Source organism: Ipomoea triloba, chromosome 9 (assembly GCF_003576645.1).
Source record: "Ipomoea triloba cultivar NCNSP0323 chromosome 9, ASM357664v1".
NCBI classification, from domain to species: Eukaryota; Viridiplantae; Streptophyta; class Magnoliopsida; order Solanales; family Convolvulaceae; genus Ipomoea; species Ipomoea triloba.
Window position 1 is genome coordinate 12,939,517 of NC_044924.1, and position 12,345 is coordinate 12,951,861.

General features: G+C 33.8%; 2 long non-coding RNA genes across 2 annotated transcripts; one reads left to right on the plus strand and one right to left on the minus strand.

Annotated features, from left to right (window-relative positions):
• The first annotated feature begins 3,554 nt into the window (after positions 1-3,554).
• Positions 3,555-7,161, plus strand: LOC116030525. Its single transcript, XR_004100421.1, has 3 exons — positions 3,555-3,798; positions 4,625-4,714; positions 7,095-7,161. It is a non-coding gene; the product is annotated as an uncharacterized LOC116030525 (long non-coding RNA).
• A 1,559-nt stretch (positions 7,162-8,720) lies between these two features.
• On the minus strand, positions 8,721-10,812 carry LOC116028344. Its single transcript, XR_004100133.1, has 3 exons — positions 10,690-10,812; positions 10,524-10,597; positions 8,721-9,004 (listed from the first exon to the last, which is right to left on the minus strand). It is a non-coding gene; the product is annotated as an uncharacterized LOC116028344 (long non-coding RNA).
• Positions 10,813-12,345: the final 1,533 nt, after the last annotated feature.

Sequence of the window (12,345 nt, forward strand, 5' to 3'; positions counted from 1 at the left end):
TACACACACACACACACACAATTCCCAATCCCCTAACCCAATTTTTGACAATTGTTCTTTATTCCCAATTTGCATTTGCGAGTCTATGACGTTGTTGTCAGAAAGCAGATGCGAGTGAAGAGGTCGGTTTGATTTGGACTTATTTTAAATTAAGAAATTTGAAATACGTATTGTGAACTTATTGTTTAGATTTTTAAATTTAGATTATTAGTAAAAATAAATATAGAATAAATATTTATGTACGCAAAAGAACAATGAAATGTTTAAGTTCTCAAACCGAATTAAAATCTGAATCGAACTAAATCTGAACCAAACTGAAGTATTTCAATTCCAACTGAAACTAAACTGAACTAAAATTTGTAACTAAATAGTTTCATTTTTCCAAAATCAGAACCAGACTGAACCTGAAAAAATCGAACCACAAAATGAAACGCCATTCCTACTTTGTACATATAACTTTTTGTACGTAATGGACTAAAATATATTTTCTCAATTATAATTTTAAACTAATAACTAAATTACATATCTATTATTTATATTTAAGATGCTAAACCGTTATAACATGACACGCAGTACTTATACTGTGGACCATGGTCCACAATGCATTGTGGATCATGGGTCATAGTTGATATTGCAGTTGTGTTTAAAGGATATTGTAGTTGTGTTGAAAGGATACTGCAGTTGTGTTGAACGGATATTGCAGTTGTGTGGAAAGGATGAACGGCCTCTGTTCCGTGCAACTGCATTATCTTTTCAACACAACTGCAGTATCCGTTCAACACAACTGCAGTATCAGTTATGATCATGGTCCACGATATAATTTGCCCATGACACGTTGTGGGGACAAGCAAATACTATGATGAGTTAAGTTGGAGGCGTGGGGATGGGATTTGTCGCCGTCAAGAATGAGTTGGAACCTTTGAAGGAATAGGAGTAGGGCATATCAGCACATGGCATGACAATTTTTACATTTGAAAATTCAAAAAAAAAAAATGATATTTATGGGGAAGATCCTAAGTTTGATACGTTACAAAAAGACGTGGCAGATGTAGAGGGTTTAAGTGAAAAAAGTTCAATGGTTTATGATATAGGGTCCATGGGTGAAAAAATTGCTAGGCGCTCCCTAGGCGCTCGGGGAGCGCCTAGCGCCTAGGACGTCTAGCCGGGGATTAATCGGCGCCTAGGCGCCCGTGTATTTTTTTATTTTATTTTTTATTTTTTAAAAATTTGTTTAAGTATTTTTAATTTTTTAAAGACTAATAATTATAAATTATATAATACTTTAATAGTAAATACTAAAATATTAAATATTAACCTAAAAAATATCTAAAGTTTGTACGATTTAGGATTATTTCACTCAAAACGATGTTGTTTTGAGTGAAATAACCCATTAAAAAAAAAGAACAATAGTTAATTGACCGACTAGAAGGCCTAGTCGGTGCCTAGTCGATCTAGTCGACGCCTAGGCAGTCAGCGCCTAAGCGGCCTAGGCGGTGCTTTGGCGGCCTAGGCGGAACTTAGGCGGCCTAGGCGGTCGCCTAGCCGGCCAGCCGCCTAGACCACCATTTAATGTGATACGCTAGGTGGTCGACCAGCGCCTAACGCCTAGGCGGGGATTAATCGACGCCTATGCGGGATTTTTGCAACACTGATAGGGTCATCATGATGGTTGGTGGATTGGAATTGAATGTTTCTTTTCTGGTAAAATGGAGAATCAGGCCATGTGATCCGGCAATAAATCCTAATATTTTTTTATTTTCTTTTTAAAATTTCATACTCTCTATAATTGTAGATTTGTTTATCCATTGAGACTTCGTTTTCATTGTTGGAAATTGGAATAAGATGTCTAACCTTTTTTTTATTTTTTATTTTTAAATGACGAGAAAATAAGTCATCACTATCTGAGAATGTGCATTGAGGTTCTCTTTCCATTGTTCGAAATTAAAATACAGTGTCTAACCACTATTTTTTAAAGTTATGTTGAAAATTTATATAGTAATGGAGATTAATGTTTAAGATATACTACCATGAAAACTTAAATAATATTTAGAATTGTGGAGTTATAATATTTGGTAGAAAGTAAATTAGAAAATATGAATATTATGTACGGTTACCGAAAAGTACTCACTTCCAAGACCGATACGTTAATATCCGAGAGGATAATATTCGAGTCGTTGACTTCGAATTGTAATTTACTAGAGGTTAGATTAACCATTCGAAAGATGCGTTGATATGCACGATTCGTTGGCTTTAATGATCCGTTGATGTTAACGAATCGTTGGTTTTAATGACTTTCAGTTTCTAATCAATTCGAGCGGTTCGTGTATATGAGTACATTTGTTTGGTTAATTACAAATCGAATGAATTATTTGAATCTACGAATTGACTGGATTATGTTCACCTCGGATAAAGGAATTAACAAATAGGTGAACTGTTGCTTTGCATGATTCGTTTGTTTTGTTTGGCTGCATGCTTGAAGTGTAATATATATATATACTAGTATTGTACCCGCGCGATGCGCGAATGTAACTAATGCTATTAGGTAATCAAAGTTATTTTAATGCAATAAAAGTTTCTAAAATTTGATTAAACAAATTTATTATTTAATATTAGAAATTTACAAATTATTAAAAATTAATTGGTACGCAACATTGGTAGTATAATTACTACTCCCTCCACCTTCGTTGGCTATCAAAATTCTTAAACGTAACATTTAGGGTTGCTAATCCTTGATGCAACAATATACAATTTACCATGAACAAAAACTGGTTTACATCAGAGTAACCCTACATAAATTAAAGTTTGACCTTAACTTTTGTTGATAATCATTGTGTATGACAACATTAAAGAAAACTGTCTTATTTGGAATTTAAATAACAATTTTATATCAGTTGTCTTATATTTACATAAGAGACGAATGACAATTTCTTCATCTCTATCCCTCTCTACATTAATGGTATTGATAATAGCAATATACCCGCGCGATGCACGGACTATAATTATTCACGTCTCAAATAAAGTTATTTGGATATTAACATACTTAAAGGCATTTAAAAAATTACTGGTTGTTTATGTCTATTAATATTATTCATAATTTTGCAATTTATCCATGCGTTTCACGAACTTAAAATTTATAATTTCTTTATAAACAAAAGTAAATATTATTATATGAATGTAGTATTTGTTAATAAGTAATATTAGTACCAAATTAAAATAGACTCAAGCAAAATATTATTTACAACTTATTAAATACATCTTTGTAAACTACATTAGTGGTCGAATTAAAAGTAGTTAAATGTAATATCTAACTCATTACAAATCATAAATTTGACTCTTAGGATTACTAACTCTAGATGCTGCTACGTATTATTACCCGTGTACAAAAAATTGATATTTTTAATAGCAATTTAAACTAATATATATATATATATATATATATAATTAGTAATTTAGTTTTACAGACTTGGCCCAACAAATTTTCTGAGGCCCAAACAAAAATCCGGCCTATGGACCAAGTATAAAAAGGAAGAAATAGGTTGGAGACCACTTGTTCTGACCCGAATTTCTCGTTCAGCCTCTGTCCAGATATCTCTCTGCTCTCTACTTCGTGTTCTAGCAACTTTACTCCATCTTTCCCAAATCAAAGCCTACATCGTCCATATTCTTCCCAAATAATCCACAATGCACAAAAAATTACACAATATTTAAGTGCTTTGGTTGTTACATGTGATTGATTCGGTTGTAGTTACTATTTTTGAGCGAAGAACCCTTAAATCAAGATTTCAGACAGAATCAAAGGTATACCTTGTACTCTTTCATGTTTTTTTCGATCTAGATATTCTGATTACTATATGCAGTAGATCGTTTTTTTTATAGGTTTAGATAATAATATGAAATTAAATTTGATTTTTTGGCATATGAAATTTGTTATCTGTGTTCGATTGACTTGCATGCATAAGATTTTTAAAATTTTTCTACTTGAATACATGCATACATATTTTTTTTTACAGAGAATTTTAAAAAATTAAAAAGAACAATATCTCTGTACACTTGAAGAATTTAACACTAAGGCACTGAGTCACTGACCTTATCCCATATGCTTGATTGGGGAATAATATAATTAATATTTGCTTCAGATCTCTAACCTAGATTGAGTTTGATGTAGTGCAGTCTAACATTTGCACTCATTTTTTGCCATAGAACTGCTGTATATAAAGTTAAGAGTCTATATCTGAGTAGTATTGGACCTTTAACACTTCTTCAGTCAAACTTAAGGTTTTGGTATGACCGAGGTATTGGTAAGCTAGCAATTTTTAAGTTTTAGTTTCTCCATGGTGGTTGTGTAGGATATTAAAAATATTGGCTATATTTTTAATATTCAAATTTACTGTCCTCATTGAAAGCTAATTCAGAAGTGCAAATTACCATTGTATCCAGAGCATATTATAGTGAATGCCAACAGAGGTAAACAAATAATGCCACTAAGAGGGCATTGGACAGTCTGAAATAAAAGAATGTATATGCTAATCATGTAAAAAAACATGCATAATATATACTACATATTAATAGTTAATAAGATTATAAATTATTACAATATACAATTAATCTACTTATGTTTTCACAGGACTATGTACATGGATATGCAATATACAAAGACTGTTAGAATAAACTTTTTAAGGAAGAGGATAGCACTGCAATACTCTGACCGACGCAGGTATGATAATTGTTCTATTAGGTTATGTATGTAACTTCAGTGCTATAATATTTGTGTATGTAATGATAGCTTTGTTAAAATCTATATTAGAGAGTAAATCCTATGACCATATCCTCTTTTTAATGACATGCAATTTGAGGAACAATATCATATGATATGCATGCCCACTTTTTTTTATACAAACTTCAGAATAGGTATGTGCTCTTAAGCACTTAAATTCTAGTTTATAGATTCAGTTATCATGCCTTCACAGTGTTTCCCTTGGTTAACAATATCAATGTTTTTTTCAAATGATTTGTTAATGTTAGTGATTAATCAATCAGTTCAAGCAATTTGAGCAGTTGTTATTGATGTAGGCACTACTCCTATAAAGGTAATCTTCAAAGGTCTATCTAAGGCCTAATCCCGTTATGATAGTTAATATTAGTGAGCTGGTAATAATTAGTTGGAACTTTGATTATATTCTTCTATAATATGAAATATTTCTTTCTGCATTCTGCATACACACATAATACACTATGCTGCCTTAATTTTAAAAGTTAATGGCTGATGATGAAAATAACATCATTGTGATACATTTAGTTATCCCATACATTTTATTGTTATCCACCGAATCTTAAATCTTATATGTTGGTCATTACTTATTATTTGTACCTATAATCTCTACATTTCAGATTACCACATACTTGTGAGCTCCAAACTAAGTTTGTTTTTTAAAAACAATCAGGTTGAGCTAAGTGTTGGACTAATTCCTCAACTTAAAGGATGCATATTAATTGATTCCTGTGAAAAATTGACTCTAACCCACGAATGTAAGACATATGGCTAAGACGTAATATTTGATTCACTTCAGACTGTAAATCTTACATTAAAAATATGACATTCGTTCCAGACTTGGTTACACACTATATTTCACTTATACTTTTGCCTCAAAGTTCAATAACTTATCTTCTATGACCATCCTGTCATTTAAGGTATGCAACTTCCTTATGTATCTAATCCTTTTAGTTCCCCCATATTGTTTGATCTAATATAAACAATTTTTTTTTATAATTTAGGTATTGGATTTGTTACATATAATTGCTTAATGATAAATCTGTTTAACTCAGATTTCAATGTGAATACATCTAAGGTAAGTGATTTCAGCTACACATTTGTTGATTACTCATTGTTATTGTAGGTTACTTCTTAGTGGTGATTGACTAAACATGTCCTTGGTATGTTTATCTTTTTTTCTTCTATGACCAAGTGTTAAAAAGAACTGAAATCTTACAATTCACATAAATAATTTATAAGGCTACTACAACTATTAGAATTTCATCCTTTCTAGTCTAAGTTCAACCTATTTACATGGTACATACACTTTAGGATTAACTACAGAAAATAGTTAAAGTAGAGTGTGAACTATGTTTTACATTCATCTAAAATAGTTAGGATTAGTCTCCAAATGTACTCCTTAAGGCAGTACCTTTGAGTCTCCATTGATGTACAGACTTGCTGATGGAACAGGTCTTCATCGTTAGAAGATTCATAACTGAAAAAAAAAACTCACAAAATCTACATTCATTATATAATGCTTTCCTGATAGTTGTTAAGTCTTAGACAGTATTAAGTAAATTTATAATTTGACCATAAGATCATCCTTTTTTAACCTGCATGATATTAGTCTCAAACCACTAAAAAACAACAATAAAACAGTATCACATGCACTAAGCAATGTGTACTGTAAACTGTCCAGACTTTTTCTGTCCATAGTTCTGCCCATTTAGGTCGGAAATTGTCTCTTCAGTGAAACAGTTTCTCTAGTTTAACTGAATCTCTTTGACTTTTTTGGAACAATGGGTTGGAGATAGTTCATCAAGCAATCACCTCTTCACAGCACCATCAGTTGCATCTCCAGGTTTGGTTAGTGCCAGATTAGATATTGGGTTGTCTGCCTTATCACTTAAAAAACCCTATAATGTACACACAGTTTAAGCATGCCAATACTTAATACATGAAATGCATTATGAAGGTTCACAAATTGTTCCTTCTTGGAGCCTCATTTGTCTGTAAATGTTGTTTGCAGCTCTTAATTAGGTAATGTTTTGCAGAACTTTAAGCCTTTACATGGTAGGATAAAACAACCATAATAACATAGCTCGACTTACCTGATTATGCTTGTAGTATAGCTCAGCTTCTCCAATCCCTATGAACTCCATGCATTCTCGTTCCCAAATATCCATTTGACTGTCTTGGTTAACATTTTTCAAATATCCATTGTTGATGCAGATTAAGGGAGAGAAAGAACACATACCTCTTTGTCGTGGAAGACTATTTCTTTGCTCTTTATTTCGGACTAACCTTTTCTTTCCTTTTCAAATATCCATTGTTGATGCAGATGAAGGTTGATAACTCATTCGCAAAACAGGACGCACCCATACTGGAATGCAAGTCTGATAATCAAAGGAAATTTTAATTTTTGCGGATGTTTGTATNGAAATTTTAATTTTTGCGGATGTTTGTATTCAATAGTTCAGCATGTAATATAGTCTGTAATATAAGTCTGAGAATCAAAGAGTTTTGGGTGTACATTAATTCTCTTTTTAATTCCCGATAAAAGTCCTAAATGGTTTCATCGATTCTCGAATCGATTTTACCGATTCGATTTCCTAAACAAATTCAAAGTGTTTCGGCCATTAATGTTTAGTTATAATTAAGTTTGTTTCTTTTCAGGCTTCTACTGCCGTTTAAATAAAGAATGGAAGCTGAAAAGTTGGACGGTGAATGTAATCACTATATTAACATTTCCCATTCTAAACGCCGCCGTTTTTGCTTCGGCGGGAAGTTGACCAAAATTGTATTTAATGCTGCTCTTGTTGCTATTTTATATATAGAGATATATATATATATATATATATATATATATATATATATAAATATATATATATATAATATTTTACTTTAGTAATATTGTTTTCATGGATGATATTTTATTTAAGATATATCTTGTGCAAGTTGAATTTTTAAACTGCTGTAACTTCCATGTAATCTCTCCTAACAGTTAAATATTTCATATAAATATTTTGGAGAGACATTTGAAAGAATATGCAATTTATATGCAAGACATGCAATAAACTTGTAGTATACCTTGATATTTCACAGTCCTACAATTTTACAGGAAATTTTTAAACAAAGTAACTTAAGAATTTCATACATCTTCTTGTATCCCATAAGATTAAACCTTGAACCTTGTTGCTTTTTCTCATGGAGATTTAAAACTTATAAGAAAGTGATTACACACATGAAGATATCAAATGATCTGGTTTTGTTCCCTTGTGAATATGCATTTGTAATCCAAATTGTTGTAGAGATTAGGTGTGTGTTCTTGTATCATAAGAACACTTGTTGTGAACAATGTTGTGTTGTGATCCTTGCTTTGTTGATGGCCACAACGAGTTGGGAGCATGAGAGAGTGGAATTGACAAGAGGTTGTAGTTCCACGTAGTCCAGATTTTTTACTTTCTTCGTCCTTCGATCCGAGAAGGCAAGGCCCAGGAGAAGGCGTATGCAATATGTTTGAAAAAATTCCTTAGCCAATGTTTTGGTCTAAGAGACTAAGTACGAGCCGACTTAGTGCTTACAAAGCAGCTTCCGAGAGTTAGCCACAAGTTGCACCATGCCGAGTCTACTTAAGTCCATAAAATGCCTATGATCAAGCTCGTTACTCCAACTCCCCATTTTACCTATTTATTTCATTACTTTTCTTTGTATTCAACTTTCCTTTCCAAGTTGTGACTATGCGTTTGTATCTCCTGGACGCCCCTTAGTAACACACTTCTTTAGATTACCTTGCACTTGATTAGCTCTATGTTGCAATCTGCTAGAGAACGACAGTTGAGGATTTCATCTTCGTTGACACCTTCCTCTATACACATCACCAACACCGCTAAACTAAACTCACCAGAATATACACGTTATATTCCCACCACCCCTGTGACATCTCTAACTTTTTCACGCTGAGATAGACATAAACTTAATATAAAATCTAGCAATCTCAGGACTAACATCATAATAAAGCGGAAGCATACTAAAACTCAACAGGGTGCCATGCCACATCTAGGCAAATCCAACTCTAGATGCACAGGCTAAAATCCATAATACCAATCCATAAATTAAAGACAGCTGTAAGAGTCAATACAGGAAACATAATCCAAGGCACGCCTGAAAACGTCTAAACAAGCTACTAGACTAAGCATAGAAGGAAGCAGATCTATCACTAGCGCGCTCTCGGCTCAATCTACTCCATACCTGGAAAACAGTTTTAGGAAAACATTAGCAAAGGAATGCTAAGCAATCAACCACTCACACTCGTGAGAAAATACATAGTATAGTATGGTTTGTAAATAGGTTTACACACACGTATAGAATATACGCACCAACGAAACTGTTCTTTATTTAAATCAGAGGACTCAACAACAACAAGCTGAATGAATCCCAAACCAAAGACTCTTCCAAATGAATCCAACATCAAGTAACGAATGCATAAGACAACAAGTCTATAACAAGATACCAACTGAATCACAAGTTCAACTGAATATCCACAATGAAACCAATCAAGCACAACCTCACATCACTCCCTTAGAGTGACCCCAAAACCACAATACAAAGGATAATATCCAACTACAACCACCAACCCTCATACGAAACCGCCCAACCAAACCATCATACCAACATCACAACACAGAGGCATAAAGCCCAACTACAGAGGTATATGAGCCCAATCACAGAGGCACACGGGCCCAATCATAGAGGCATACGCTGCCCAATCACAGATGCATACAATGCCCAATCACAGAGGCAAACGGGCCCAATCACAGAGGCATACAATGCCCAATCACAGAGGCACACGCTGCCCAATCACAGAGGCATACAATGCCCAACAATTCCTCTTATAATACCAACAACATACAAAGCCATAATTCCACCAACCACTTCTCAAAGACAGCAAAGACTCAATAAGCCAAAAGAATACTCATAAGGACTCAAGGTTTCCACATACCAAATTCAGATTCATTTCCCCAAAGGAATTAATCATCCCAAGAGTATTCAACTCAGAATAATAACCAAAGAATCAACCCACAATACTAGCTCAATAAGTCAAGATAAATGACCAAAGATCATGAATAAATACTCAACAACCAAGGTGGAATACTCAACAATATGTTCAGGACACATTCCAAAATCAAAGATGAATCAACAGAGTCAACAGACCAATAAAATAGCTACTAGAACAGAATCAGAAATGAACTGAGGGAACGCATCAACGGAACACACTGAACCGCCATGCCCCACCGTCCAACCTAACGAAGCACATCAACGGCACACTCGGGTCCGCCGCTCTCTTCCTCATGAAGAGGCGGACCCCTTTGACGGAACATCACCTTCCGCCACTCCCTTCTACCAGACACTTGTCGAACTCTTCGACGGGACACATTATACCGTCCAAGTGCACCGCAAGTGCAACCCCAACACAGATTCCAGACTCAGAACAAAATACACGATACTCATTTCCAGAATACGAAATATGACCAGATTACATAGATTACACATCTCAGAGGTCAAATAATACATGGAATCCATAACAATAAATACTCATACTCATCACAATGAAAGGATAATGAACACAAGTCCAATGATCCACAAGATAGGTTCACAATCCAACAAAACAAAGGCTAAAACACCAAGAAATTCCACAAGATTCCAAACACCAAATAATATTCATAGATTCATGAGTGAAAGTAGGTTTTAGTGTAACATGGAAGATTACCTCTTAGAGCTTTAACAATCCACAAGCAACCATCAATCCTAAGCTCATCCTAGCAACCATCACTTCTTGATCATCTATCAACCCAAAACCCACCACAAGAAGAAGGAAAGAGTTCATAAAGATAGTCAACAAAGGGGAGGAAATGCAGGAAAAGGTAGGATCTTACCATAATCTTTCTTGAAGAACAATAAAAGAAGGATCTTTACTTGAAATCTTGAAGATGAAATGAGAACCAATCTTTGAAGGGGAAATGGATGAAAATGGCGTGAAGAAGAGCAAGGGAAGAGAGAGAGAGTGGAATCTCTAGATAATGCTAAGTCTTGAATATATACCATAATGCATATATACATATATGTATATATTAGGGTGGAAGATTTAATAAAGAATGGGCTTAAATCTTTATATATAACAATTATATGTACAAGAATAATTATTGGGTCAAATGATTCATCTCTTAAATAAATGAATACATAGAATAAGGAGAAAGCCCATAATATTAGGAATTAAATGTCTTAGAAACAATATGTATATATACTAGCATAAGGAATTGGGCTTTTGATTTGGAATTACCTTAGGAAATATTCTTAATTCAAGAATTGGGCTCACTAGAAAGAATGGATTTAATTTTAGAAAATAATCGTGGAGGGTAATTCCGGAATAATTTATTACGGGGTATCACAGTCCCCTCACACCACACTTCTAAAGTATGGAAAGAGGAATCATGTTCGACCCACCTACTTTTGTTTCAACCCCCACTTCCATGCGAGTGAACACCGAGAACAGTGTTCGTTCTAAAGTGTGGAAAGGTTGCACTTCGTGATTTTCTGTCATTCTTTGAGGTGCATTTTGAGTTTTCATGTGTTTATACTCTTTTGGGTGTGTGATATTGTTTATTTCATTGCCCAAATGTGCTCAAATGGTGTGTGACAAGTTTAGCTCTTGAGATGTTTTTGAAGATCACCTCTTTACATTTTCTTGTGTGCTTACATGGATTCTATCGTTCCTTTTGGACCTCAGTATCATAGATTCTTCGAAGTGGAAGTGTATGCAAATGAGAGACTAAAGAAAAGATAATTTGGCAAGACCAAGAATTGGAAAATATTGGTGTGAGGATGCACCATATTTCAAAAGAGTAATTCCTTATAATGCACACACCAACCCCAAAGGCAACAAAATTGAGAATAAAACAAAATACACCAAAAATGATTATGCAACCTACCCACCCTGCAGAGAATAGCAATGTGAATATGAAAGGGAAATATTTAAGCGCACACAGAATAGCAACACTATGCACATAGCAAATTCACAAACACACACCTAAGGAAACTAACCCAATCCAGCAATACAACATCCACTGCACGCACAGTAACTCCTCCACAACGCACACAACAGAATAAAAAATACCACTAACGACAATGCAACAAAAACAAAAACAAAAACAAAAACAAAAAAACAAAAACAAAAAACACCAGCACACTGCAATGTGAATGAGGAAAATTTTTTAGGGGTGCATATGAATATAGCATCATCCTAATTTAAATCCAGCCTTCTTCAACATCCTTAATAAAAAAAATAGACATAAATTTGACTTCAACTGCGACATCCATGACATCTTTAGATGGAAAATAGATTATGGCAAAAACATCTATTTGGATTAAAATTGAGAATCATGCAGAATATATGGTTGAATACATATACAACACAAAATACACATTAAAAAAAAAAAAAAAACCAACAAATAAGCCCTAATAAAAACCGTAACCCACCCCCACCCACCCACCCAAATTGATGAACTGGGATTTTTACAAAAAAAAAAAAAAAA